Source organism: Leguminivora glycinivorella, chromosome 2, assembly GCF_023078275.1.
Source record: "Leguminivora glycinivorella isolate SPB_JAAS2020 chromosome 2, LegGlyc_1.1, whole genome shotgun sequence".
Taxonomy (NCBI): Eukaryota; Metazoa; Arthropoda; class Insecta; order Lepidoptera; family Tortricidae; genus Leguminivora; species Leguminivora glycinivorella.
This window is the reverse complement of record NC_062972.1, coordinates 8,922,977-8,950,963: the sequence shown is the minus strand read 5'-3', so window position 1 is coordinate 8,950,963 and position 27,987 is coordinate 8,922,977. Positions and strand designations below refer to the sequence as shown.

General features: G+C 35.9%; 1 protein-coding gene across 3 annotated transcripts in view; it reads left to right on the top strand.

Annotated features, from left to right (window-relative positions):
• Window positions 1-27,987, top strand: part of LOC125237033 (homeobox protein abdominal-B) — a 153,083-nt gene that overhangs the window by 53,411 nt on the left and 71,685 nt on the right. Inside the window, exon 1 of one of the 3 annotated variants that reach the window (XM_048143969.1) lies at window positions 4,972-5,198. The exons of the other annotated variants lie outside the window; for them this stretch is intronic. The gene's annotated coding sequence lies outside the window, so the exon portion shown is untranslated. Of the gene's footprint in view, window positions 1-4,971; window positions 5,199-27,987 lie in introns of those variants that run through there. 3 annotated transcript variants of the gene reach the window in all.

Sequence of the window (27,987 nt, the reverse complement as noted above, 5' to 3'; positions counted from 1 at the left end):
GAAACGAAAACGAAACGCCGCGAAAGGTAGTCTGGCTCTGTCGCGCCAATACGCAAGAGCGATAGAGATAGATGTCTACGAGCGTTTCGTTTCGTGAGCGTTTGTGCCATTCGGCTACGTACCCAGGTAATTGAAATCGTAAGATCATCGTTTACGGCTACATCTATTACGGCCTGAAACCTCAATAACTGAACAGCACCAAGTTTCAATGACATCCGCATCTGACGTTGCTATTTTACAGCTTTTTAAATGATTGTTCGTCCACAAATGCGTTACGTCACGCCGCTAGGGTTGTACTTAAAAAACCGGTCGGGTCACGCACACAGCGCCAGTATGGATTAGCGCGCCTGCTGTGCGGGCGAACGTCACAAAATGGCGGCCGTAAAAGCAAGTTTAGTGAAGAGTGAGTTACGGTCGGGGGGCAGCGGGGTGGGCCCCGGCCAATGGCGTCTCGCTGAGCGAGCACGCCGCCCGCCAACTCTGCTCTTTCTTTTATAGTCGTCGTTGTTTTTCTCTGGCGCGCTTTTTCCTGATTTTTTTGCGGAAAAGTGTTTTGTTTGCTTTGTAAACGCGGCTACACAATGTATGTTTAAGCGTTTTCTCTGTCTACTGAGTGTACGTAGGTACCTATGAAATAAAACGTTGGAAGAAGTCGCTATTAAATATCTAATTAATGATCCTAGACTTGAACACTTGTTTGACATGCTCCATACTTTCCTATATGTTTGCAGCTATTAAATGATAATATAAATTATTTGGTAAACTTCTAAAAATATTTTTCCTACGATTACTTACAGCTATTTATTTATACTTTATTGCATTTAAAATAATAATACAGTACCTACAAATGGTGGATGTAATAACCTTAGGTCAAAAAAACTATTTTTTTATCCTTTAGGTACTTAATTTAATTTCATCATTGGCTTGCCCTTATCCCATTTATTCGGGATCGGCACAGCATGTCTTTCTCTTCCATACCTCGTTTACTTAATTTAATTTAGTAGTTTAATAAATACCTTTATTATTATATTTAGGTGCACATTCAAAGTAAATCGCTTTGCACGTAATTTGCATGTAAAATATTCTCAAAGTATTTTTTGTCATAACCGATAAAATATCGACTGCGCACACCTTAAAATATTTATCTATACTAGGTATCGAAGTACGGCGCGATGCGTGCTAGCCCTAAATAACTGTAAATTCCATTACTGGTTACTGGATCCAGGCACGCATGTCGATAAGCGACAGCCTTGTGCTACAGCCGACCTACCTGCTTGCTTTCATATCTACATACCTAAATATGTAGGTCACTTCATACATGGTACGTTCCTACCTACCTACAGAGGCATTTATAAGTAAAGTCTATATTTTTACATTTTTTGATTAATAATTAGTAGTAAATAAAAATATAATTAGTAACAATGCATTTCTGAAAACAGTAGAACCGCAGTATCCACTTAATCTAATCCGTAAAATTACATCACACTCATGACTACTTTCATTTACCTAACATTTCAGGGAGACTTACTAGCTAAGTATCCAAGCACACCTATATACCTAAATAATAAATCTCACTACCAACTACCTAACTAAATTGATAGGTGTTACTACTTCAAAAGTGTTTGCTAAGTAATTTCAACTCGAGCATAAAAACATAACTGTACAAATACAGCCAGGCTAATAAAATGTAAAAAGTTATTACAGAGAGCGAACTCATCAGCAAAAGTTGCGAAGTAATAATTTACTAAGACGGAGCCCACGTCTCCGCGTCGTGTAATATCTTCCTCTGACATATTTATTGTCTTGGAGGGTGCCTTCCCTGAGGGGACCCGCCCTTGGCCCGCAGCCAAGCCGTACCAAAAAGAATTAAGAAATTCAGCAAAAAACCGCGATATAAATCGTTTCTTGTTAAGAATTTTGTAAATTATAAATAAAACCCTTATCTCGATTAATACGTAAAGAACAACTTTGGATAGAGATGTCCGTAAGATTCGTGAAATTAATTATTTTCTGGACGTTTCTATATTTGGAAGGGAGGCAATGATAGGCGATGAGTTTTACGAGCTCTGATATAGATCTGTTGACAAAACGTGCGATGAAAGATAATACTTGTCGCAGTAATGAAGTAAATATTTTTGGTCATGTTTCTATGTCCAATGCAGGTGTTAAAATTGCTTTTTAAATAAATAAATCTTAGTAATTATAAATTAGGTAGGTCGACTTTATTTTTAAATTAAGTCATTGCATATATATGATCCGATACCTACCTACCTATGCGTACCTACTTATGCGTTTGTTTTTTACAGCCATGATTAATTTATATAAATACCTATCTCAATCGTAATGTTTATACTTATACCTTATAATGTACCTTAGTTTTTTTTTACCATAAATATACAATTTTTAATGTACCTACAGTTTATTTATTACCAATTAATACAGAATTCATAAGGCGTTATATTAACAAGGAGATATCAAGTGTGCAGAGGGTATGTTTGTTCAGGCGTCTGTCAGCTGCGAAACAAAATTAAAAAACGGACGCCGAGTTTCTTTAGGGACGCACATTGGCGATAAATACTCGCCTATTATATATTATTAACAAATGATGAAAAATTCAATCAAGGTTTTAAGTTATAATTAGTAAAATTGTTGCATGAGAGCTCAAATATTTCTTCAATATTTTATCATAGTTAATATTTAATATCATAAAATTCAAAGATTCCGTATTCAGTCTTACACAATCTAACACAATACCTACTACACAATCTACCGAAGTACTATAAGTAATACTTATCGACACTACTTTGAAAAAATCTACTCACCCTGCTACTTTCGGTTGAAACGCACTAACTTTATATACTTACCTACCTACCTACATACGGTAAGTACTACATTTGTCATTTTATTGACAGAAGAAGATACGAGTTTTTTTCAAAGTAGTGACGATATTTCCGTACTACAACAATATGTGTAGTACTTACACATAAACGTAAATATTTATTTATTGATAAAATGTATTAGATCCATAATCAAAAAACAATAGTGGCAACCCTAGCAAGCCCAGAGACCGGTGGCGAAGGTCATCGACCGCGCTCTGGAATACCGCGCGATATCTCGCCGCTAAAAACCCGCTCTCGGCTATGCTATTCAAAGTTTTCGATACAACGATATAATATATATCTCTATACGCTATACGTTTACATAGTATGTCGTATAGCTGAGACACAAGTGTAGCTGTTTGTAATAGGATATGTGATAAGTAAATGTATTGTGTTCAGAGCTATCTCGTCGGCTATGTGCGTTCTCAGATGTATTGATTTCGAAATGATATAGGCATATTGTCGACTTCTCGAGGTTTCTCTGTACCATGTCAGACTTTAATGCCACGAAATTTGTAGTCGTTCAGAAGTAACGTGTAGTATTTGAGAACTCAAAATAAACAATTACTCCGCGCGCGACTCCAAATCGTTACTTATCTAATAAGTAATAACTATTAATAAGTAGGTATTTTACCACAATATATATCTACATAATATGTACCTATACCTATGTAATACAGATCAAAGACATATTTTTATGTTTGAAATCTTTTTTGCGTCAGACACATTCAATTGCGTCAAAAAAAACAATAGTGGAATTAGGTAGTAAATAGTTATAACTCCATTTGAAGCTTTGTAGTTTTTTTTGCTAATTAAAAATAAGTACATATTATTATTGTTTTCATCTGTTCTTGTGTGTCGCAATTTGTAACATCACCGATGCAGCAGTTAAATTTAGCGTTAATGAAGATAATTAATTAGTAACATTAATTAACATTCCTTATGGTAGAGAGATAAAAGATAAACAATTAAATACTTGTTTCAAGCTTAGGTACGTACCTAAACTAAAAATTCAGGATGCTCAATGGACTAAACAGATTATACTTAATTAAGTAGATATATCTTAAATATATATATTTGCATAATATACCTACCCATTCATTATGATTTATGAATAAGAAAAAAAATCTTTTTGAGCTACACTTCAATAACTATGTACAACTTTTGTCTTAAAAACGTTTTAAGGACTTTTTCAAGCGGGCACCCTTACTGATAAGTTATCGCATTCTAAGCATGTTTCTTGTGGTTAAGTGTAGTTAAGGAGCATGTTATCTTGGGTCAATATTATGTATGTTTTAGAGACTTTCATAGTTAATTTTGATAGATTGTAAACATGTGTACGTAGGTACATATACCTGCCTAGTAATATGAGCCTAATAAGAAATTTTGGTGACTTATAAAGGATTCAGGAAAACATGACAATTTATGTACTTATTTGATGCGCAAAATAAGAGTAGTTTTTAATAAAACCAATTGTTAATACAGAGTGGGGCCTGTAACAAAGGCGAAAAATTGAACTGTAGGCTATTCTCCTTATACTGATCAACATTTGTTCAGTGACTTTTAAAAATTAAGAAGTCTTTAATTTTTTTATTTTTCATACAAAATAAATATTAGCTTCAATGTACGCCATTATTGTTGTCATTGACGTTGTCTGTCACACTTTAGACTTGACAGAATTCGCAATACATTACCTCTTAGAAAAAACTTTCAAGGGTGATAAAAATCAAAATACAAGTTATTTTTAAAAGTCGCCGAACAAATGTTGATCAGTATAAGGAGAATAGCCTAGAGTTCAATTCTTCGCCTTTGTTACAGGCCCCACCCTGTATATTTTTTCAAATTAATTAACATACACTTGTTTAAATTAATCTAGGCTTTGAGATAGTAATAAATAATTAAGACGTTACACAAACCACAAACAACGAGTCCAGTCGTGCACATAGGTAGGTATCACACAGCTAGACTATAAATACCTACAGCACGCACACATGCAAAGAAAATGACGTTGTTTTAACTTTATTTTATTTTTACACTCGCGAGCGGGCAGCGCGCAGCCTAAGCCTGTATAATTTCGCGCTCGCGGCGCAGCCGCACGCATCAAGATGGCGGCGCTCTCATTCCAAGTTTAAATTATAATTTCGAATTTAGAAGTCGTTTTCGTACGCGATAACGCGTAGACGCAACAATTTGTTATTTCCATGGGAAATCAGTGTGACGTGCGCGGTTCTTCGGTTACAGCTGAGCGCTCTAGCTTCGTGAATTTCAGTTGGATTCGGGACCACGTTCTTCAGTTAAAAGGAAATATCGAACGTTTTAGTAAGTAATATATAATTAACTTATATAAGTACGTACCTAAATCATTTAGCTACTTAGTAACGGTTTCGTTTTAATGAGTTTTTTTTTAAATATAAATCTTAATATTAATTAAATGAAATTACTGACGCTTCTTTCATTAAAATAAATAACTTCTTGCTTGATTAAGCTATTATTTTTAATAAGGAAAAAGGACCACGCGGACAAAAAAGTTGCTCTATGAAACTAAATTAACAAATGCATTATCAACACAACATAATTATTATATTCTTATACCTATCTAGAATCACTAAATCACTAAATATTTACCTACTTTAATCACATTGCATCAAAGAATTACTTAGGCTTACGAATCAATCAATGCAAGTAGATAGGCCCGAGGAACTGTGCTAAAAACGTTAAATACTTACCTTTTATTGACACGCTGCTTTGAACAATTAGGTACTTACTAGCTTTTTCCCGCGGCTTCGCTCGCGTTAGAAAGAGACAAAAAGTAGCCTATATCACTCTCCATCCCTTCAAAAATCACGTCAATTTGTCGATCCGTTTTACCGTGAAAGACGGACAAAGAAACAGACACACACACTTTCTCATTTATAATATTAGTATGGATATGGAAGTATGGATTAATTAACTTACAGGTACCTAATGATCGATTAAGCATGTATAATAATTTTGACCAAACATCTGTCATCGCGGTACAATCAAAAGACATAAACGCGCTATTACCTATTTCATAAGCATGTTATTCATGAAATAGTAGCTCGTTTATGTCTTTTATACTACCTTTTTGTTTCTTTTTTTAAGTATAATAGAACTGACCTATTGCAGATGACTCATAAATATATATATATATATATATATATATATATATATATATATATATATAAATATCGTATCTAACTTAGGCCTCGCCCGAATACCTCTATCACGTTTGTATTACATTACATACTTATATATAGACATTAAGTAATCATTATTATTTATTAAAAGCATTAATTAATAAAAAATAATATGTATAGTATGAGGTGGCACATCATTTCTGATGTGATGAATTTCTAATAAATTGGAAATCCTGTAGTAGGTAGCCGAAACGAATAGTCGGAGTATTTGCTGTCTACGAGTAGTTCAGTTGGCAGAGCAATGGGCTAGTGATCTAAAATGCATGAGCTTTTTTGTCTAAATTCCACTTTTCTTTTTTGTTCACATAAGTAATTTTTCAATTATACTTCAAATATATCCGACATCCGATGTTGGATTGGAAAATATGAAAACGCGCTAACCACTAAACTTATGATTTGATTCACTGAAAAACATCAATTACGTGAGTGGCTAAGATACCAACGTGTTCTTCGAAGTCGTTTAATGGCCAGGATCACAATATTCACAATAGCCGACCTCGCGACGGCTGAGGTCGCGGCTTACATCTCTTATTTATAGTTGGACGCATGCGCGGTGCGATGGGCTTGCGCACAATTTATGCACAAACAAGTTATAAGCTAGTAAGTAATACCTAAACAATACTATAAAGTGACCTGCCATTTTTTTTTTCGCAATTTCTTACATTTATTGTAAATCAACCTACTTAAAAGACGGAGGCGTGAGTTATGGCGAAGTAAAAAAAACCTGGGGGCTTATTCAAAAAGTGATCGGTATAATAATCCTAACGTGATGTATTTCTAAAAATACCTATAAGCCAGGAAAATGTAGAGCCGAATTTGACTAAGTAGTAAAATGTATAATTTTATAAGATTACAAATATTTTAATGCCAAAATCAAAGCAGCTCGAAATTTACAGAACTCAAGGTAATTATAATAAAATTTTGTCAGGTCATCACTATGGGGTGCCATTGCCTTAGTTTCGGATTCGAAAAATATTTGGTTGACAAAATCTGGCTATGTCGGCCGATATGTTTTTGTAATATATATATACAATTTACTTTACTTTAGAAAAATATATAAATATCGTGACTAAGTGGCTGATAAGTAGCGCGTTTCATTTGTTTTCTCTCCACGACCGCGGCGCGACTCGTGAGTCGGAGAAACATCGTGTGCCACGTTTGTGAGATGCGTGACAAACTACAGTCAAGTTTATTCCAATATGTCTATAACTTATTGCTGAAAACCGTATTAGATTCGTTCTAAGTGATAGCCCAAGTATAATCTAATTTGTTTTATATAAAGGACAAAGGGAAAAACCTCTTAGAACTTTGGTTTGTCACAAATGTCTTTAGTTTTTGGGTTTAACTTTAAGCACTTCTTTTTGCTCGGCTTTGGAAACATAGGTAGGTAGTAGGTATTCGATTGAATGTGACTCAAAGTTGACTCAACTCCACTCGATATATTGGCCAAGGTATTTTTTAGGTTTCAAAAGAGGCCTATAACCTTTTTATTTGCTAGTATCTCGACTCGACACAAATTAAAAAAACCTAAAATATTTACTTGCCGGTACGAAGTTGTTGGTATTTGGGTCATTGGCAGCGTATACGAACGTACCAACCTGGAGCGTAGAACATGCCTACACATGCCCCTTGGAATGGCAAAATTTTTATCGCATGCCCGTTATCGTGGTCGATCATAAATCTGTTTTCAAATCGTGAGTCGCCATTGCTGGCTTAGCGACTTGCAAGCCGATACTACCCGCGGGCGCGACTCAAACCAGACCTTCTAAACTAGTCTTAAAGTATAATTTACTATTTCCTAGGTCCTGTATTTATAACGATTTGGAATTAAAAGTAGTTTATTGTCGCATTGTACCTAAGTATTTGCCAATGCACGTAAAATGCTGGTCGGGTTCTCAAAACGCCAGACTTATTTACGGTTTTGCCAACGCCGTCTTTCCAAGCCGGGGACTCTGAAAGATAATGGCTGGAGTTGAATTATATTCTAGAATCCTCTAGATACGACGATAGAAATCGGAACGGGCAAATAAATAGCTTATTTTATTTATGGGTGCTTAAATTAAATATGTTGTTGGTGTCGGAAAATCCTAATAGGTGGAAAAGGAGAGGTCAACAAATTAAAGTTTAGACCACTATTGAATTGTGTTTTCCGCTGAATTGGTCTACTGACGTCGTCCTACGTGGTAGCTCTTTAATTTTGCTTGTAACTTTAGGCCAACCGGAGTACCTACTTGTGTACCGAGTATTTGCGTCTGGTGAATGAAATAATATTACTAGTAGAACTACGAGTATGATAGCCGTTTTGAATTAAACTTTGGTGACCATACTTAGAAATTTGAGGGTTTAATAGTTCTGAAATGTTCCGTTTAGAAGATATCTTCAAAAGTCGTATATTTATCCCACTCCACCAGACGCAAATATCCCGATTGACCTTAAGTATTTTCGTAATGTGTCGATTTTAAATTTAAAATATAGATCATTCCAAATAAGTTACATATCTATATGTCAGTCAGCCAGTTATCCAGTCGGTCTCTTAGGTCGGCCTATATGTCAGGTCACCAGGGAGGTTAGACGCCCTCACAGTCAATATCCATTTATTACTCTCAGCAAGAGCCAATTACCTATATTGACTCTACCAAATTAATACAAAAACAGGGCGTTCCTGGAGCGAATGGGGTATTTTTTTAAACTTTCTTGCCACGTAAAGGAAATTCACTTTTGAAAATTTTAGTTAAATTAGAAAAATTTGTGTAGAGTTTGACTTTCTTTACCAACATTATTAATAATTTCCTAAATAAAAGCTTTATTGAGTTGTACAGAAAATATGTATTTAATTTTCGATAATTAATTACACACCCGAAATACATATATGACTACGATCTACATTTTTTGAATATTCAATGTGATTTACAGCGCCTTCTTGAAATGCTCATTTATATTATTTCTTTCAGGCTGAAAAAAAAACAGGAAATTATGTAAGAAATACTAATCTTAAGTTTACATCAGTATATATAGAAAGAACATTTATGAAGTTGATTTAGCAGAAACAGCCAATAAGCGGTTGTTACAGCAATTAAACAACGAAATTGAATTGATAATGAAACGAATACGCGTACTTATTACAATGCAAATGCACGTTAATGAAATCTAATCGACCGGCAAATTAAAACCGGTGCATATCAGCGCCTAAACCGTAAAACGGATTTTTGAAGGACTTTTAGAGGAGATGAAATTATATGCTTTTGAAAAAAAAATCGTACCTAACTCATCAGATTTTTAATTTTATACGGTGCAGGCAGTAGGTAGTAGGTAGATAGCGTACGCGTAAAAAAACAGTCTAGGGTTGGCTATAGGGTTGTAAACTTTGAAATGTAAGATGGAACCAGTGAGGTCACATTATGACAACAGAGATTTTGAAAAACAAAAATTACCTGTCTATTTCAGAAGTCTAGTTAAGCACTTAAACCTGAATTCTGAACGGTGAATGCCTAGCTAGAACACGCAGCCTACATATAAGCCCTAGAGCAATAGATACACCTACTTATATATTAATTTAAAACCGCTTTTTAACTCCCAACGCAAAAACGACTGGGTGTTATGAGTGGACGTGTCTGTCTGTTTGTCTGTCTATTTGTGTGTGTCTGTCTATGGCAACGTAACTTCCGAACGGATGAACCAATTTAGATTTTTTTTTTGTTTGAAAGCTGAATTAGTCGGGAGTATTCTTTAGCCATGTTTCATGAAAATCGGGCGACTAAGTATGTCGGGGTTTTTTTTCAAAATTTTAATATTGTGGTTTGGTTATTAGGTACATATTACTTAAGTGAACCGCTTTCTAGTTTTCAAACGGAATTTGTAGAAAAATATTCTACTTTACATTGGCCAGACGCAGAAAGGTAGTAAACGAGAATCCACGTTTTTGTCCCAATGCCAAACGATCTAAATTCTCCAACAGCCCCGAGTTTCCAACAAAACTTCCCCACCAAAATGTATGATTTACGATTATAAAAGATCTAGCAATTAGAGCAGGCTGCGGGCTCTGCGGGCCTGATTTATGGTGATTCGCAGTAATCATGCCTGCGATCCGTCAGAGTAATTCTATTTTATGTCAGGCCCTGATGAATGACTGTGGTCGCCAGCGCCATCTTGGAGTAGCTGTAGGTAATTGTGGTTGGCGGTGGCTACTCGGGTTATTTTTGAAAATGTGAGCTCTTTATTCACAAGGGAATAGAAATAGTGTGATGCAAACTAACAAAGTAAAATGCAAACTAACATATATAGTACGTAAGATAGGTCCAATTACTACGAAGTGATAGGTTTAATTATGTTTTTGGTGATATGCGGCGCCGTGCTCTGTGAATCATTATATATTAATTTTGGAGGAAAACATTTAATTTCTTAAAAGTAAGTACTTTCTTACATATTAAATTCTTTAGTATTCGTAAGTCGTCTGTAGCCGGCGCCGACATTTTACAAATTGGAACTCTGTTTTTTTTTTAAATACCTAAGCAAATTGAAACATAAGAAGTAAACCATTATATGTACCTTATTCTTGACCTGTAATTGACTTTATCAATAAATATATGAATATGAATAGGTAATTTTCCAACATATGCCTACGAAAATGCAGTTTGAAAATATACGTTTGTGACAGGCGACTTATTTTGCTCATGTTGGCATGTCATCTGGAATTTAGAAAATAGCTCTAGGTACTTCGAGACTTTAAAAACAAAAACAGTACTACAGATAGGTATCTCGACATTTTTATAGTGTACCTATATAAAATTTAATTCTAAACATTTATACCTACCTATTATATTTATCGCAGTGCAAAATTCGTAATAGGTAATCGCGACCGTCACGAACATAAGTATTTCATGCGGAACATTTTATTATATTATTTATATTTCAAATGCGTAATTCAATGTTAAACATAAAGCGTTGTGAAACACTTTTAATGCATGTTTTGTTTTATTCTGACACTTGATGATAATAAAATAGCATTTTCATCAGAAAATCAGCACACATACACTGGTATATGTTATCGTTCACTTTGTTTTTATATTATTGCTTTCAACGCTCAATCAACGCATAATCACAAATATTTTAATTAAGTAAAATCTTACTAGGTATGTGAGAAATAATTAAAATTATGTATCTACCAATTTTTTTAAACTCTCTTCATTCCATTTTTCATAACAAGGTATGTTATTTTTTATGTTTTATCTACTTACCTTAAATTTATTGCATGCCCAAAAAATATATTTCCAACTTTGACAACATACATATAACATAGAAGTTAGACGTATGATTTTTTTTATTTTTTTTTATTAGCCTGTTGCAGTGTCCCACTGCTGAGCAAAGGCTGAGCAAAGGCCTCGCTTCTTCCACTCAACCCTGTCATGTGCGTAATTCTGCCAGCTTGGATGGAATGCGTTCAAGTCATCCCGCCATCTCTTTTTTGGTCTGCCTGAACCCCGGGCTGCTGTATTAGCGCCTCGACTGCCCGATTACCAAGTATTGGGTGGAGGTGTCGATTGGGAGAGCTAAATAAAGCTTTTTGAATCGACACATCTGCCTAATAGTTCTTTAGGTACTTGCTGTAGGTCTTAGTTTTAGTTATTAGCTTAGTGTTTAATGTAGAAACTAACTAACATAGCTCTTAAATTTTTATTTTTATTTTTTGTGCTAACATCTTATGGATCAATGATGGATCTGAAATAAACGAATTTTATTTTATTTATTTATTATTTATACCTACATGAAATATTATTTTATGTCGTTAGATTCGCCAACAAACTGTCATACAGTTTGGCGAAAAAACCTATAATTAGAATAATACTATGTAACCTTTTTTGAGTAAATAAATTAAAAAAAAAAAGATAGTTACTGCCTAGTAATGCAGAAATTGCAGAACATTCCCAAAAAGCGGAAACATTCTTGAGAATGTTCGGAGAACATTCCTGCAACATGAAATTTATTGTTCAAACTAGAGAATATACTTGAAATAAAGTTTTCCTCTCACTAGCTCGGAAACACGTGTTTTGTCCTTTAATACCAGCGGGTAAAAACGCATTTTATCCACTAGTGGGTAAAGTAATTTGACCTTGAATAAAGTCAAATTAACTGGTAATAAAGATGATTTACCACCTGTGGAACTACTGGAAACAGTGATAAACGCATTTTTTGCGTTGTAGTTTCCTCGCTATAGTGAGGGGAAAAGTTTTGTGTTACACTAGGGTGCAAATGTATTTTACTTCTCGTGTGTTAAAAAACTCGCAAGTTCAGGATTCTATTCTCGAACCACTCGCTTCGCTCGTGGTTCAACTATAGAATCCTTTCACTTGCTCGTTTTTCAATTCCACATTTGGCGTATTATACATGTAATATTGTCTATTACCTAATACAGTTAGCTATTTTGTTGATAAGTGATAAGTTACCAATAAGTTGCTTAAATTCTCATTATACTTCATGGAACATTTCGACTTTCAGACTTCACAGTTTTATTCCTGACTTTTTTTTTATTTAGGTACCGAACGGTCATGTCAAAATATATTAAAAAAAAAAAAAAAAGATCGCTGTCAGGATTGAACCTGAGAACATCGGCATACGAAGCCAGCGCACTACCACGGGACTACGTCTTGACTTACTTAGTCCGACGAAATCATGGTATAACTACGACGTTACTAAGTATTCTGATAAATTCTCGTTCTCGAGAACATTCTCAGAAGTTAACGAAAATTGTCATGAGGAATGTTCTGCAACTTTGGAAACTTACGTCCGTGCATTGCTACCTCGTCCACTAAAATAGTCCAGTCACATCGCGTGTCCTTACCACATGTAGGTTTCGTCACCACTTCGGGAACAGAAAGCAATAAATAGGGCAATAAACGTAACACTTACCTCAACATAAAGAGATCGGTACATAGCGCGATACCGCGTCATCGCCTGTCGCCGCCGCCGATAAACAAATCGTCGACTCCACTCCACTCAGCCCTCTATCGCGGCCGTAAAAACTTAACTATCCGGTAACACGAACACACCTGAATAGGTATAAATCAGAATAACTTGTGCGTACTTATCAAAATACACTCGACACGATCGACGCCCTATTAAACTCAACGTTTCAAAACATAGCTTTCACAAGTTAAACTCAAACCTTTCGCTTCAAGCACCCGATATTGACTAAGATGGTGTAAAATGGAAAGTAGAGTTTACCGCAATGGCCAAAATGTTTGGTCAACGGAATTAATTTCCAATTTATGTAAATTTCACCCTTTCAAAACAGACGGGTACGACAATGCGTGCAATCATTGCAGTTTTTGCATACCGCTTTTGTTGACCGTTCTTACAACAATTTTCTCACAAAAAGATTTGTAATTTGCCTAATGCGTATCGATAATTTATGTAAAGGTTGCGCAAGTACGGCTTTTGTTGCGCGGATCCACTTTCGGTTTCAGACGAACTCATTTGCATAAGGGTGCGTACAATGCGCGGATCCGAACAATCCTTTTCGTTTCACTTTTAAGAGCGTTATAACATTTCGGCGTCGGGCGAATTTAGGTATTTTACCCGCCGCGCGAGCCCAATATGCCGACCCTTTCTAGCACGTCTTATCACTCGCTCGCACTACAATAATGGACAAAACAATCTTGATCCTTTCTATGGAATTTTGATAACAACCACAATCTACTATCTCGATATAAACTTTTGGTTTCTAATAAACATTATTTTGTACGAAAATACGAGAATATAGCGGGAAATAATATCAATTATGTTAAAATTTATTTAAAAAATTAAAGTAATAATTATAAAAGTAGATCCCATCCCAAATATTTGCTTTTGTTATATGATAAGTATTAGAGTACAGTATATATTAATATGATGATAAAATAAGACAAATACAATTCTAATTACTTCAAGGTGGTGCTCAGGGTCTGATGATGGAGCCAGATGGTGGTCACCAATACCAATGAACAATATGACTATACAACTTCGTGGTTTACATGTCATTCTAGCATTTTCACTTTCACATTTCAAGTGCATATACCACGAGTATAGGTTTTCGGGTGTGCTGATTTAAAAATTAATGACCGATTTGGAATCTGACATTGCTGACTGTCACTTTGACACAAAAGTCGTCATGGGTGTCGTAAAATAGGTTTTAGGGGGTGCTGATTCCAAAATTAATGACCAATGTAGAATCTGACATTGATGACTGTCACTTTGACACAAAAGTCGTCATGGCTGTCGTCAAATAGGTTTGCGGGGGTGCTGATTCCAAAATTACTGAACAATGTGGAATCTGACATTGCTGACTGTCACTTTGACACAAAAGTCGTCATGGGTGTCGTAAAATTGGTTTTAGGGGATGCTGATTCCAAAATTAATGACCAATGTGGAATCTGACATTGCTGACTGTCACTTTGACACAAAAGTCGTCATGGGTGTCGTCAAATAGGTTTGCGGGGGTGCTGATTCCAAAATTAATGAACAATGTGGAATCTGACATTGCTGACTATCACTTTGACACAAAAGTCGTCATGGGTGTCGTAAAATAGGTTTTAGGGGGTGCTGATTCCAAAATTAATGACCAATGTGGAATCTGACATTGCTGACTGTCACTTTGACACAAAAGTCGTCATGGGTGTCGTCAAATAGGTTTGCGGGGGTGCTGATTCCAAAATTAATAAACAATGTGGAGTCTGACATTGCTGACTGTCACTTTGACACAAAAGTCGTCATGGGTGTCGTAAAATTGGTTTTAGGGGGTGCTGATTCCAAAATTAATGACCAATGTGGAATCTGACATTGCTGACTGTCACTTTGACACAAAAGTCGTCATGGGTGTCGTCAAATAGGTTTGCGGGGGTGCTGATTCCAAAATTAATGAACAATGTGGAATCTGACATTGCTGACTGTCACTTTGACACAAAAGTCGTCATGGGTGTCGTAAAATAGGTTTTAGGGGGTGCTGATTACAAAATTAATGACCAATGTGGAATCTGACATTGCTGACTGTCACTTTGACACAAAAGTCGTCATGGGTGTCGTCAAATAGGTTTGCGGGGGTGCTGATTCCAAAATTAATGAACAATGTGGAATCTGACATTGCTGACTGTCACTTTGACACAAAAGTCGTCATGGGTGTCGTAAAATTGGTTTTAGGGGTGCTGATTCCAAAATTAATGACCAATGTGGAATCTGACATTGCTGACTGTCACTTTGACACAAAAGACGTCATGGGTGTCGTCAAATAGGTTTGCGGGGTGCTGATTCCAAAATTAATGAACAATGTGGAATCTGACATTGCTGACTGTCACTTTGACACAAAAGTCGTCATGGGTGTCGTAAAATTGGTTTTAGGGGGTGCTGATTCCAAAATTAATGACCAATGTGGAATCTGACATTGCTGACTGTCACTTTGACACAAAAGTCGTCATGGGTGTCGTCAAATAGGTTTGCGGGGGTGCTGATTCCAAAATTAATGAACAATGTGGAATCTGACATTGCTGACTGTCACTTTGACACAAAAGTCGTCATGGGTGTCGTAGAATTGGTTTTAGGGGTGCTGATTCCAAAATTAATGACCAATGTGGAATCTAACATTGCTGACTGCCACTTTGACACAAAAGTCATCATGGGTGTCGTAAAATAGGTTTTAGGGGTGCTGATTCCAAAAATAATGACCAATGTGGAATCTAACATTGCTGACTGTCACTTTGACACAAAAGTCATCATGGGTGTCGTCAAATAGGTTTCCGGAGGTGCTGATTTGAAAATTAATGACCGATTTGGAATCTTGACATTGCTGACTGTCACTTTGACACAAAAGTCGTCATGGGTGTCGTCAAAAAGGTTTCCGGGGGTGCTGATTCCAAAATTAACGACTATTTTGGAATCTCACAGTGCTAATTGTCATTTTGACACAAAAGGAATCATGGGTGCAGTCAAATAGTTTTTAGGGGGTACTGATTCCAAAATTAATGAAATGATTTAAAAAGTAATGACCGATTTGGAACCTGACATTGCACAGTACCCCTGGAAACCTATTTGACGACACCCATAACGACTTTTATGTCAAAGTGACAGTCAGCAATGTCAGATTCCAAATTGATCATTAAAATTGAGATTGTACCCATGAAAACCTATTTGAAGACACCCATGATCACTTTTGTGTCAAAGTGACAGTCAACAGTGTCAGATTCCAAATTGGTCATTAGTTTTCAAACACCTCCGGATACCTATTTGACGACACCCATGACGACTTTTGTGTCAAAGTGACAGTCAGCAATGTCAGATTCCAAATTGGTCACTAATTTTGGAATCAGAACCCCCTAAAACCTATTTTACGACACCCATGACGACTTTTGTGTCAAAGTGACAGTCAGCAATGTCAGATTGAACATTGGTCATTAATTTTGGAATCAGCACCCCCTAAAACCTATTTTACGACACCCATGACGACTTTTGTGTTAGAGTGACAGTCAGCAATGTCAGATTGAACATTGGTCATTAATTTTGGAATCAGCACCCCCTAAAACCTATTTTACGACACCCATGACGACTTTTGTGTCAAAGTGACAGTCAGCAATGTCAGATTCCACATTGGTCATTAATTTTGGAATCAGCACCCCCTAAAACCTATTTGACGACACCCATGACGACTTTTGTGTCAAAGTGACAGTCAGCAATGTCAGATTTCAAATTGGTCACTAATTTTGGAATCAGCACCCCCTAAAACCTATTTTACGACACCCATGACGACTTTTGTGTCAAAGTGACAGTCAGCAATGTCAGATTGAACATTGGTCATTAATTTTGGAATCAGCACCCCTAAAACCTATTTTACGACACCCATGACGACTTTTGTGTCAGAGTGACAGTCAGCAATGTCAGATTGAACATTGGTCATTAATTTTGGAATCAGCACCCCCTAAAACCTATTTTACGACACCCATGACGACTTTTGTGTCAAAGTGACAGTCAGCAATGTCAGATTCCACATTGGTCATTAATTTTGGAATCAGCACCCCCTAAAACCTATTTTACGACACCCATGACGACTTTTGTGTCAAAGTGACAGTCAGCAATGTCAGATTGAACATTGGTCATTAATTTTGGAATCAGAACCCCCTAAAACCTATTTTACGACACCCATGACGACTTTTGTGTCAAAGTGACAGTCAGCAATGTCAGATTCCACATTGGTCATTAATTTTGGAATCAGCACCTCCTAAAACCTATTTTACGACACCCATGACGACTTTTGTGTCAAAGGGACAGTCAGCAATGTCAGATTCCACATTGGTCATTAATTTTGGAATCAGCACCCCCTAAAACCTATTTTACGACACCCATGACGACTTTTGTGTCAAAGTGACAGTCAGCAATGTCAGATTCCAAATTGGTCATTCATTTTGTAATCAGCACCCCCTAAAACCTATTTTACGACACCCATGACGACTTTTGTGTCAGGGTGACAGTCAGCAATGTCAGATTGAACATTGGTCATTAATTTTGGAATCAGCACCCCCTAAAACCTATTTTACGACACCCATGACGACTTTTGTGTCAAAGTGACAGTCAGCAATGTCAGATTCCACATTGGTCATTAATTTTGGAATCAGCACCCCCTAAAACCTATTTTACGACACCCATGATGACTTTTGTGTCAAAGTGACAGTCAGCAATCTGAGGTACTACATATTCGTAATCAGAAAGTAATCAAGTCAATAATTTCAGTTATTTTGAATCGACTATGATTCCGAATTATTGGTAATAGTAATGATTGTATAAATGATTAGTGATTCCTTTACATGTAATGGTAATTTACCGTTTCACTTGATTACATTACAAGTAATCTGACACCCAGTAGTGTCAGATTACAAAGTAAAATCAAGGAATCGTGTAATCCGGAATCGATTACGATTTCCCCATCTCTGGGTTTAGTTATATGGTTCATTGGTACTGGTGACCACCATCTGGCTCCATCATCAGACCCTGAGTACCACCTCTTGTCAAAGGTCTTGTTGAGACGAACCCAACGAGCCTAAACACGAAGTCGTTTACTTACATGGTTCACTGGTACTGGTGACCACCTTCTGGCTCCATCATCAGATCCCGAGTACCATCTTGATGTGTCTTATCATCTTGACCGTATTGTAATTTTCACATTTTTATCATCACAACGTTGTAATACTTTAACATTCAAACATAACAAAGTATTACAAAAGCAAATATTTACGGATCTAGGATCAAATTCGTTGGTCGCTGTTTACACACACACAATGCGAGGATAGCCCGTGTAGAAACAAGGCGTCCGACCCACACAACAATAAATATTCTCGACGTTTGCGATGAAAACTCGGAGACCAAAGCGACATACGTCTTACCTGCTCGAGCTCCGGCGCGGCACTGAAATCGCAGGCGTCCGTCGCCGGTAAAATAGCGACAGGAAGGCTAGTTTTCAAAAAATTGTCAAAAAATCATGATAAAATATTATAACGACAAATGGATAACAGCAGTTTAAGCACATTGTGCAGATTATTTATATACTAAAATAACTTCGATAACATGTAGATTTTCGGAGAAATGATCACTTGTTTCGATGTATTTTCAAGACAAAATTGAGTTCGTTTTACTTTCAATTTCTCAATTTCAAAGGATTAAATGATAAATATTGTTTAATGGGCCTTAAGTACAAGATATTTGGAACTTAAATTTACCTCATTTATGAGAGTGATCTTATCAAATTGTACATAATAAGAGCTCCGAATTCTGTGCTTCACGCGGTTTTTCCTAAACGAGCATCAGAAAAACAATCATTACTAATTGAAAAAGCTTTTTTTTTTCATATATTTTTTATTTAACCGACAGTTAATAAGATGTTCTAACTGAAACAAGTACTTTCACTGTCTTTTAGTATGAGTAAAGTGTACAATTTTGTCGATAAATATTGTGCATTTTACAATATATCGCCTTTTTTTGTCATAGCGCTCTTAAAGCTCGCATTGTTGATTTTTTGTGGGTACCTAATAAATAAATCAAGGCAAATTTGTACAGTCCAAGTCGCAAAGTCTGGTCCCTATAGCTTTTTACATTGTTGATATTTATTTTATGTAAGTAAACAGGTTTGCGTTAATATATAGCTGACGTTTATGTAGATAACAGGTATGTCAAAGAAAATAAATACTGTAAACGTTGACCTTTTTGATAATTTATGTTTCAAACCATGAGAAAATAGGCATAGAAAACCGGCCTCTCGGTACGGTAGAAATCCCAAGGGTACTACTGCAAATTGATGGCCAGATATGTACCTAAGACACGCTTACACACCACTAGGTATTATCTTGCGCTACGCTACCTACCTGAGGTTCTCGTGAATCGTGATGTCGTTAGAGTTATCAATGTTATCATAACTGACTGACTGGTACTATGCTGTGACAAATTTGTTTTAATTAAACTACAATCATAAAATTTGTATCAATGGTTATTGATGGTTGAAATAAATGCCAATAACACACGTCATTATGGCGTGTAATATCGTTTTACAACTTTAAGGCAATAAATAAATTGACTACCGTTTGTAAATTTTATTACGATTTTAAAGTCGATGACTGTTTGAAACGAATAATTGATTTATGCGGGTTATTAATACTTAATTTGATATCGCATTCAAACTTAATCAGTTAGTTGCTAGTATGATAAAAATGAATTGGGCTATAATATTGTATTGCACCTATAAACTTTTATATAAAAGGGTAAATAAAATGGAACATGGGACTACATGTTAACTTAGAAAACAGCCAATAGAAATATTTTAAGGATGGACAACATGAACACCGATAAGGGTATAATATATATGTAGTTACCAAGGTAAGTTCATGCCGGGATAAATAAAAAGTAAGTACTTATGCTGAACAAAGCAAAGAAAAAAAAACGTTTACTTTCTTCTTAACTATAACAGTGTTCAATTCAAAGTAGGTAAATTAAACTATGAATACCTAATGTAGATCCTGAGTATATGCATTTGGTAGGTCTAGATAATAGGCATAATAAAAGAAAATATTAATTGCCTCACCCATGGATGTGTGGGTTTGTAGCATCGTCGACGAGGCATCTATAATTCATATGTGCTCTTGATCTTGAATTATCACAATCAGCTGCTCCACAGATTCAAACTGGAAACCTGTAAGCGGTAAACTAATCACCATCATATGTAATATAAAATAAACGTAACCAGGTTTTAGTAGGGCCATAACTGTAGCCGGTAAGGACAGCAGTTCATCACACCAACGTGTTAATGGTCGGGGTTTTCTACAAATGTTTCAGTATTTTAACACGTGTTAATAATCAATAAAACGTTTTAATGGTACATAAAAAGTTGAGATTTACTACGATTAGGCTCCGTATTATGATTGGTCGGAACGTGCCAGTTTTACAGTGTTATTAAAATTACGCTCAAGTTTCATTGACTTTCACTGTTTCTTTGCTATTATGATGTCACAATCAAACTTAATGACTTATGCAAATCATTGCCGGTTAATATGAATGTAAATTCGTTAAGTGGAGTAAATATGAATCGTCATTAAAACAACAGCCCTCGTTTCGAGTCTCTTAAGATTTTGGTCGACAATTTAAAAGTTATTTATGGTCCTGACAGTTTTTAAAGCAGATAAAGATTGCCTGACGCTTTGAGCCCCAGAATTAAATTGGTTTGGAATAAATTGGGATTCCGGTGGTAGGCAGTAACGTACAAGTTCATTCGGTCATAATCGCTTTCCCCGCTGGTAGCCCGCTTTGACCAGAGCTTCATTAAGCAACCACTCTCTTATATCTATAAATTATCTAATCGTACATCACTATAATAACTTGAAGCTCTGTAAAAATAGGGAAATAAGACCGTTTAAAAAGCCTGTAGAATAAAACGGAGCCGGCAGTTGATAGAATCAGAAGAAACTGATAAGTTGTGCTACTTACTCGTTAAGATAACTCACCTGAATTCCTTGTTCCACTATTGTTATCTGTTCTTTGTTAAGTAAGAACAATGTATGAGCAACTCCCTGACTTCGTTTCTATTTCATCAAAACAGTCACAGTCACAGAAAAATAAACACCATAATCAACATTTGAAACTAGCTATATCGTTTTAAAAACGCACTTAATTAAACGCTAGATAATTTATTTACGCACTTCAATATAATTCGAAGACGATGTACTTAATGGATACTTTCAATACAGAGCCTCGTATCGTATAATCAATCCACCTCCGTAACTTGATTTAACTTGATAGAAGGTAGGTAAAGCTATCTCACCTTACACGGGCAGACAGTGTGGTGAAACTTACACGTGTAGCGAAAGGTTTAATTAACGGAGAAACTTTACATTAGACGCGCCCACTTTCTTACATGCTTGCCACAAATTCTTACTGATTGCAATTACCAGACTTTGTCTGTAGCTGTTTAATGTGGAAAATGTACCTAAAAGCAAAGTTTTTTATTTAGTACCTATTTGAAAATAAAATTAGAGACAGTGATGTGACTGCCATATAACTTTTTCATCGTCATCCATCATTCATTAGGTATAGCAGCCCTTTATCGGCTACTGCTGAGCATAGGCCTCTTTTTCAGTACGCATTTTCCGGCTCTGAGCTGGTCAGACCCAGAAGTAACCCTTAAGTAATATCCCGTATTTCTTCCACCCAATTAACGATTACATATAGGTATCGGCGGCCACCATTCCATTACCATCACGATTTACATAATTAAAAAAAAATAAAACGGTTCCAATTCTAAATTCATTTAAAAATCGTATATAAATATGAAAGAAAGGCCCCGCATCGAGGTTTTGAAGTCCGTCCCACGCATAGGGTCCGGCTGTGGGAGCCAGTCGTAAACAGATAGAATTACCTACAGGCCTATTCTAACATTAGGACATCTGAAGTATGTCATTCGGATATCCTGCATCTCGCTCGTGCTTGCTCTTATCTGTACTAGCACGAACGAGACGCACGATGACTAAATGACATCTTTCTGACGTCGGTTTGATCGTAGGTTTTCGTTTGAATTGGCTTGTTAGACGGGAAAAGGTTAAAATTAGACTAGTCTGTGGGATGCGGTCTGATGGATCTGGAAGGTTAGGATTTCAAAGACTAAAGGCATTTAAATTGTGGGAGGCTCTTTGAGATTTTATCTTCATAAAACGTCGTGGTGATAATTTTATGTCATATTGAGTAAGAGGGATTTAGTTAAGAGGGGCTTAATGAAATAATTATATACTTAACATTTTATACTGAGATAAGAAGAAATGTTAATCGAAGGTATTTATGATTACAAAGATACTTGTGGTGGTATGATCTATCTATATGCGTATATATCTATATTTACAGGTTAAACCAGATTTTATTTACTATTCAAATGAAGTATTATCAGGGGCGGCTCACTCCGCGATCCTTTCGCCGCGCTACAAGTACATGCCGGTGGCCGCGAGTTCGCGGCCCATTCAGTGGCGACGACCTTCGCGCGGCGCAATAGAATTCAATGTCGTCTGCACGCGTGCGGTCCGTTTGTTAATGTAGGTAAGAATTTAGAATGGCGGCGTTTTGTGAACATCAAAGGAGTGAGCCTTCTGTACTTGTACTATTATATATTCTGTGGTATTATTAAATAGTAAACCAAGGTATGGTATAACTAACAGTGTGTTCAAATAAGATCTCAACATTATAAATTTTACTTTTTCAATCAAATTAAATATGATTAAATTGCGTAGGCACTATTTGTACCTACACTTTCTACACAGGGTATCGTTTACAATTCCCTTTACTCTTCGAATGAGACCAAGAATGTTAACTATCTTAAATGAAACTCCGTTACTCATGGTTCTAACAACCAGTTCAATTAAAACGCTAATGAGTTTTCCCCCCTCCCCAGCGACCAATTATACAGATTACACGCACCCGCGCTGCGTACACTTTCCCATCAACCCATTCGGATTGATTAAAACATAGGACACCCCTATCTGCCTTTTATGTCAGTTTGATTTGTGCGTGGATATGAAAGGGGTGGGAGCGGCAGCAGAGATGAGCATGTTATCAAGCTTTTGTTTTTGTACGCACGATTTATTCTTTGAATTAACATTTTTATTAAGTGGAAGAGGGAAATATAAACTCGTAGATGTGTGAGAAGGTATATTTTGTTTATCATGAAGGCACATATGAAGGATTTAAGGTGTACTTACTTCAGACCGCCAGTTAATTTATATGTAGCATTAATTTATATCATGAAAAAAAATGTGGTTTATAACATAATATATTAAGTTTTACTTCTTATGAAAACCAATATTATAAAATAAATGTATTACCAAACATGTTACAACGCAAGTTTTGTATCATAAAGAATAAATAGACAATAAAAAATGAGAGGTTCTGCTAGATAGCTCGTAATGAATAATGCATGAAAAAGTTAAAGGAAACTTTAGCCACAGACCATTTCCCCGGAACTATGGACCGGCCGAAATTATATCAGAGGGGGAACTTTTTTATTATTTATGTAATATTTTGCAATTTTTTGAATCAGAAGGGTGGATCCCCTCGCTAAAGGGTGGGCTCTGAATGAATTTATAGTTCTTTGTAGATAAACATATCAATTTGTTAGTGTTTTGTTAAGTATGTGAAGTGATTGTTGGTCGTATGTGGCCTCAGTTGGGCCGATGACTTCGATGGCCGCACTTGGGCCGGAATAAGAGTGGTTTTACGTAACCGTGTGCTTTACTTTAATTTCGTATCAATACGTACTTTACAGTGAGTGGTTTAGGTTAGGTTAGCACGCAATTTAGTGGTCAGGAAATGCAGGTAAGAGGTTAAGAGATTTATCTAATTCTCTTTAAGTATAATTTTTTAATAATATTAAATTTTTAAAACTATTAATCCTTATACACAGGTTTAGATTCTAGAAGCGTACCTAAAATTTAAAAGGCAACCTACTTTTGTGGTTTCTTAAAAGGTGCAAAATCAATCATTTTCCACCCTGTTTACCCGGTCACAGAAAGGATAAGCTCCCATTCAAAAGATAAACAAGCGTCCAGCGAACGGTGTTTACCACCATTCTCCGCCGTATCCGCTAACCACTTCCTGTAAAAATCGGACCGGCCCCGCCTTGCGTAATCGATTCCTTACCGAGCAACTTTGGCCGTGAATCGATTGGAAAGCAAGCGAATAAAATCGATTTTCCCCCAAATTGAATAGTCGTAAAATGTAGGCAGCAGTTTTAATGTTCGAATTGTTTACACCGTGGCGTCGCGAGTGTAAACGCTTGTCGATAATTGATGATTTGATTTACAGCCGCACTAAACAACCGGTGTTTAGGCGGTCGCGATATGTTCCTTTGAATAATATCAGTATATCCTGATAACTGGAATGTCTTGTGCTTGCCTCTGTATTGTTTGAGTAACGTAGACGTGCTTAGATGTACTATTTTTAGTGTAAAAGTAATCTATGTACATAAATAGAACATCTATTTTGGTAGGTTCACAGATTTTTATAAGAATTTTTAAAGAGTTCTTAATACATTGCGATTCTTTATTAAAAATAAAAATTACAGATCAGGTTTTCACAACCATGATAAATTAAAAGCAAAATAAGATTCACTCAATCGTATATTTTGTTGATGATATATTGATAATTATGTATTTGCGAGAAGGGCGGGGTATTGAAAAAGGTATTATAAAGAAATACACAAGTAATTAATTCTTAAAGTAATGTATTTACTTATTATATTTTGAAATAACATTTTTGTAATAAAAATACCTATACTTATGCTTTATTTTCTGTTCTTACAATAATTTCGTGCGTAAAAATCTGCATAACAAAGGGCTGAAACAAAAGGCTTTCCGCTCCAGCGCAGGCGCACGGCATCGCAAGCGCCGCGTACGCAAACCATTAAAAAATCGTAATTATCCGATTTAAGGTTCAACGCTCGTGTAACGGCTCACTCATAAAGCACCTATAAATTTTATACGATAAACAAAGAAACAATTGCAGTTGTATGACAAAGATTTGCGGTAGGTTATGTTGGTTTCCGTGTTTTATGCAGGCTTGTTGAAACTTTTATGCCCGTAAAGCTACTAGTCGGAACGCAAGTTTATGCTCTTAATATATTGTGGTATACATGTGCGAAAGGCTACTTGTATAGACCATTACCTACACAAAACAAAACAACACAATATTTGCCTGACTTCTAAGAAGTAGGGACATACATGTTTTAAGTACAATATTTTTTTATTTGAAATAAGTAATATGATGACTCTATCCTTTTGTAAACGTAGGTACCTAGATAAAAAACACAAACACTATTATATTTTTCTGCATAGAATATGCCTATTGCCTATGCATTCAGTAGGTACCTACTTAACCTCCTACTAGATGACTGAAACCTACTGACTCGGTAAATTACTTACATGAAATTAATCAAGGAAAATTATTTAGCTATTGATTAAAAGGGGTAGTCTAGACTTAGTAGGTATTAGCTAGACTGCATGTTTGCAGACAGCTATAAACCACAGCTGAAACATACACGAAGGGGAATGCACGCTACCTTACTATACTTTGAACTATTAGGGATATAGTTATTTAGGTACCTACTAGGTTTGAACGTTGGTTTCACAATAGCGCCTCGTTTATTTTGTATTTTCACAAGAGTACAAGGACTGCATTGGCTGCAAGGTCCCTAAGCCACTTTTATTGATGACCCCTTGGCACACGGTATGTATGCCACTTGGAAATCCGGGGGCCCCCTTTTCCATTCATAACGACTGTCATGTTACCTCGGCCCCAAGCCTCGCGAAAATTTTAGGTTTTGTCATAACGAATGCCACGCTGAGTTGGTTTTGCCTAGGTACGCTAGTTTATATTAATTCATAACTCTTAAATGTTAATTTGCCTTTTAATAAGTTATGAATGTAATATAAATAACTCCTTGTTCGCGGGTCCGCTACATTACGATCGTAATAAACGTTTATCGCGTATTCTTTCGACTATTATTCGACAGTGTTGATGTATTAAATTACAATTATGAGACGATTACCGATTTGCCGTGACTTTACAGCCTCTTTGCAATAAATTGCTTTTATTAAGAATCAATCACACATACTTACGTAGAAGGCACGTAATATCACGGTTGACCTTTGTAAATGCATTGTAAATTAGCTTTTTATGGCCTTTAGTTAATGGTTTTAATACGTCGCACCTACTTTGCGAGCGAGCGTAAATTTTATGCAACTATGTGCATATTCGTAGATGCAGCACTTAGTTACCGACAGTATCTGCGAATATCTAGCGAGGAGATCTTTTAAAAGAAAGCCGAAGACCGTGGCAACTTACCTGCAAACAGGAATATAAATAATCTAATCTATTTAGTATTACCACAGGATACAAGATATTCTTAAATAATATTACGAGGAAAATACTGATTATGTATTGGCGATACGAGTTTGAGGATGACAAAGGGTCATATCATATCCTACAATAATTAAACATACCATAGTGCCACTCCTGGCAAAAAGGGGTTGAAAGAAATCCAAATTGTGACATTGCAGTGACAAAAAAAAAATAACAAGTTGCCAGCCTCTCGCCTACGCCACAATTTAACCCACATTCCAGTCCTTTTTGCCAAGAGTGGCACTGAAACTTAGTAGTTCATGTGCTCTGCCTACCCCTTTATGGGATACAGGCGTGATTATATGTTTGTATGTAATTATACATATTATACGTATAATATATTTACTATATGTAGGTATGTACCTACATAATTCAGTAGATAGGTACTATAGGTAGGTACCTGAATATTTTACAATAATTACTAAGGTTAAATGCATGCCCCCATGTTATTACAATTAATAATTTAATTGCAAATAGGGAGGAATCGAATTAGGTACACGTTTACATAAAACAGATACTGTAATTAAAATACTAGGATTTTCAATTTGCAAGATGTCATTGCGATTAATTATGTTTGCCATGTTAAGTTTTTAACTACCTAAGTGTAATTTAATATTTATTTATCTCTAGTTATACCAAATGTAGGTATAGCTACTGGTAGGAACCTATAATTGGCTATTTGTTAGGTACTTAAGTTATATTATATCATTATTCTGAATTGTGAGCTGTTGGTTCTTCAAATAAATAAATAAATAATTTTTAAGAAAAAAAAAACCGCCTTCCTTTGGGGTTCTGGTGATAAATACTTTCAAATGTTGGATTATGTTATCAATTCGTCTGTATATTTTATAATGTTTGTTATTCGATATCTCCGTCATTTCTGAACCAATTTTGAAATTTGGATGATTCTGAAGTACTTACAGATGAGAATGATTATCAGAACGGAACTCTAACCAGGGGCGGCTCACTCTTCATCAGCAGTTCCACTGCACCAAATGTCACTGTTCTGGACGTAAGTGCATGCTGTTCTTATAAAAATACCAAAGTCACTATAAGTGTGCCGTTCAGATTTGAGGATTTCTGTTCTAACCATCATCAGCAGTTCCACTGCACCAAATGTCACTGTTTTGGACGTAAGTGCAAGCTTTTCTTATAAAAATACCAAAGTCACTATAAGTGTGCCGTTCAGATTTGAGGAGTTCCATTCTGACCATCATCAGGAGTTCCACTGCACCAAATGTCACTGTTCCGTACATAAATGCATGCTGTTCCTTTAAAAACACAAAAATCACCATATGTATGCCTTTCAGATTTGAGGAGTTCCCTCGATTTCTCCAGAATCCCATCATCAGAACTGGGTTGTGAGAAAAATGGGACCAATCTGTATGCATATACATTCAATCAAAAAAAAATTTTCAAAATCGGTCCAGTAACGACGGAGATATCGAGGAACAAAC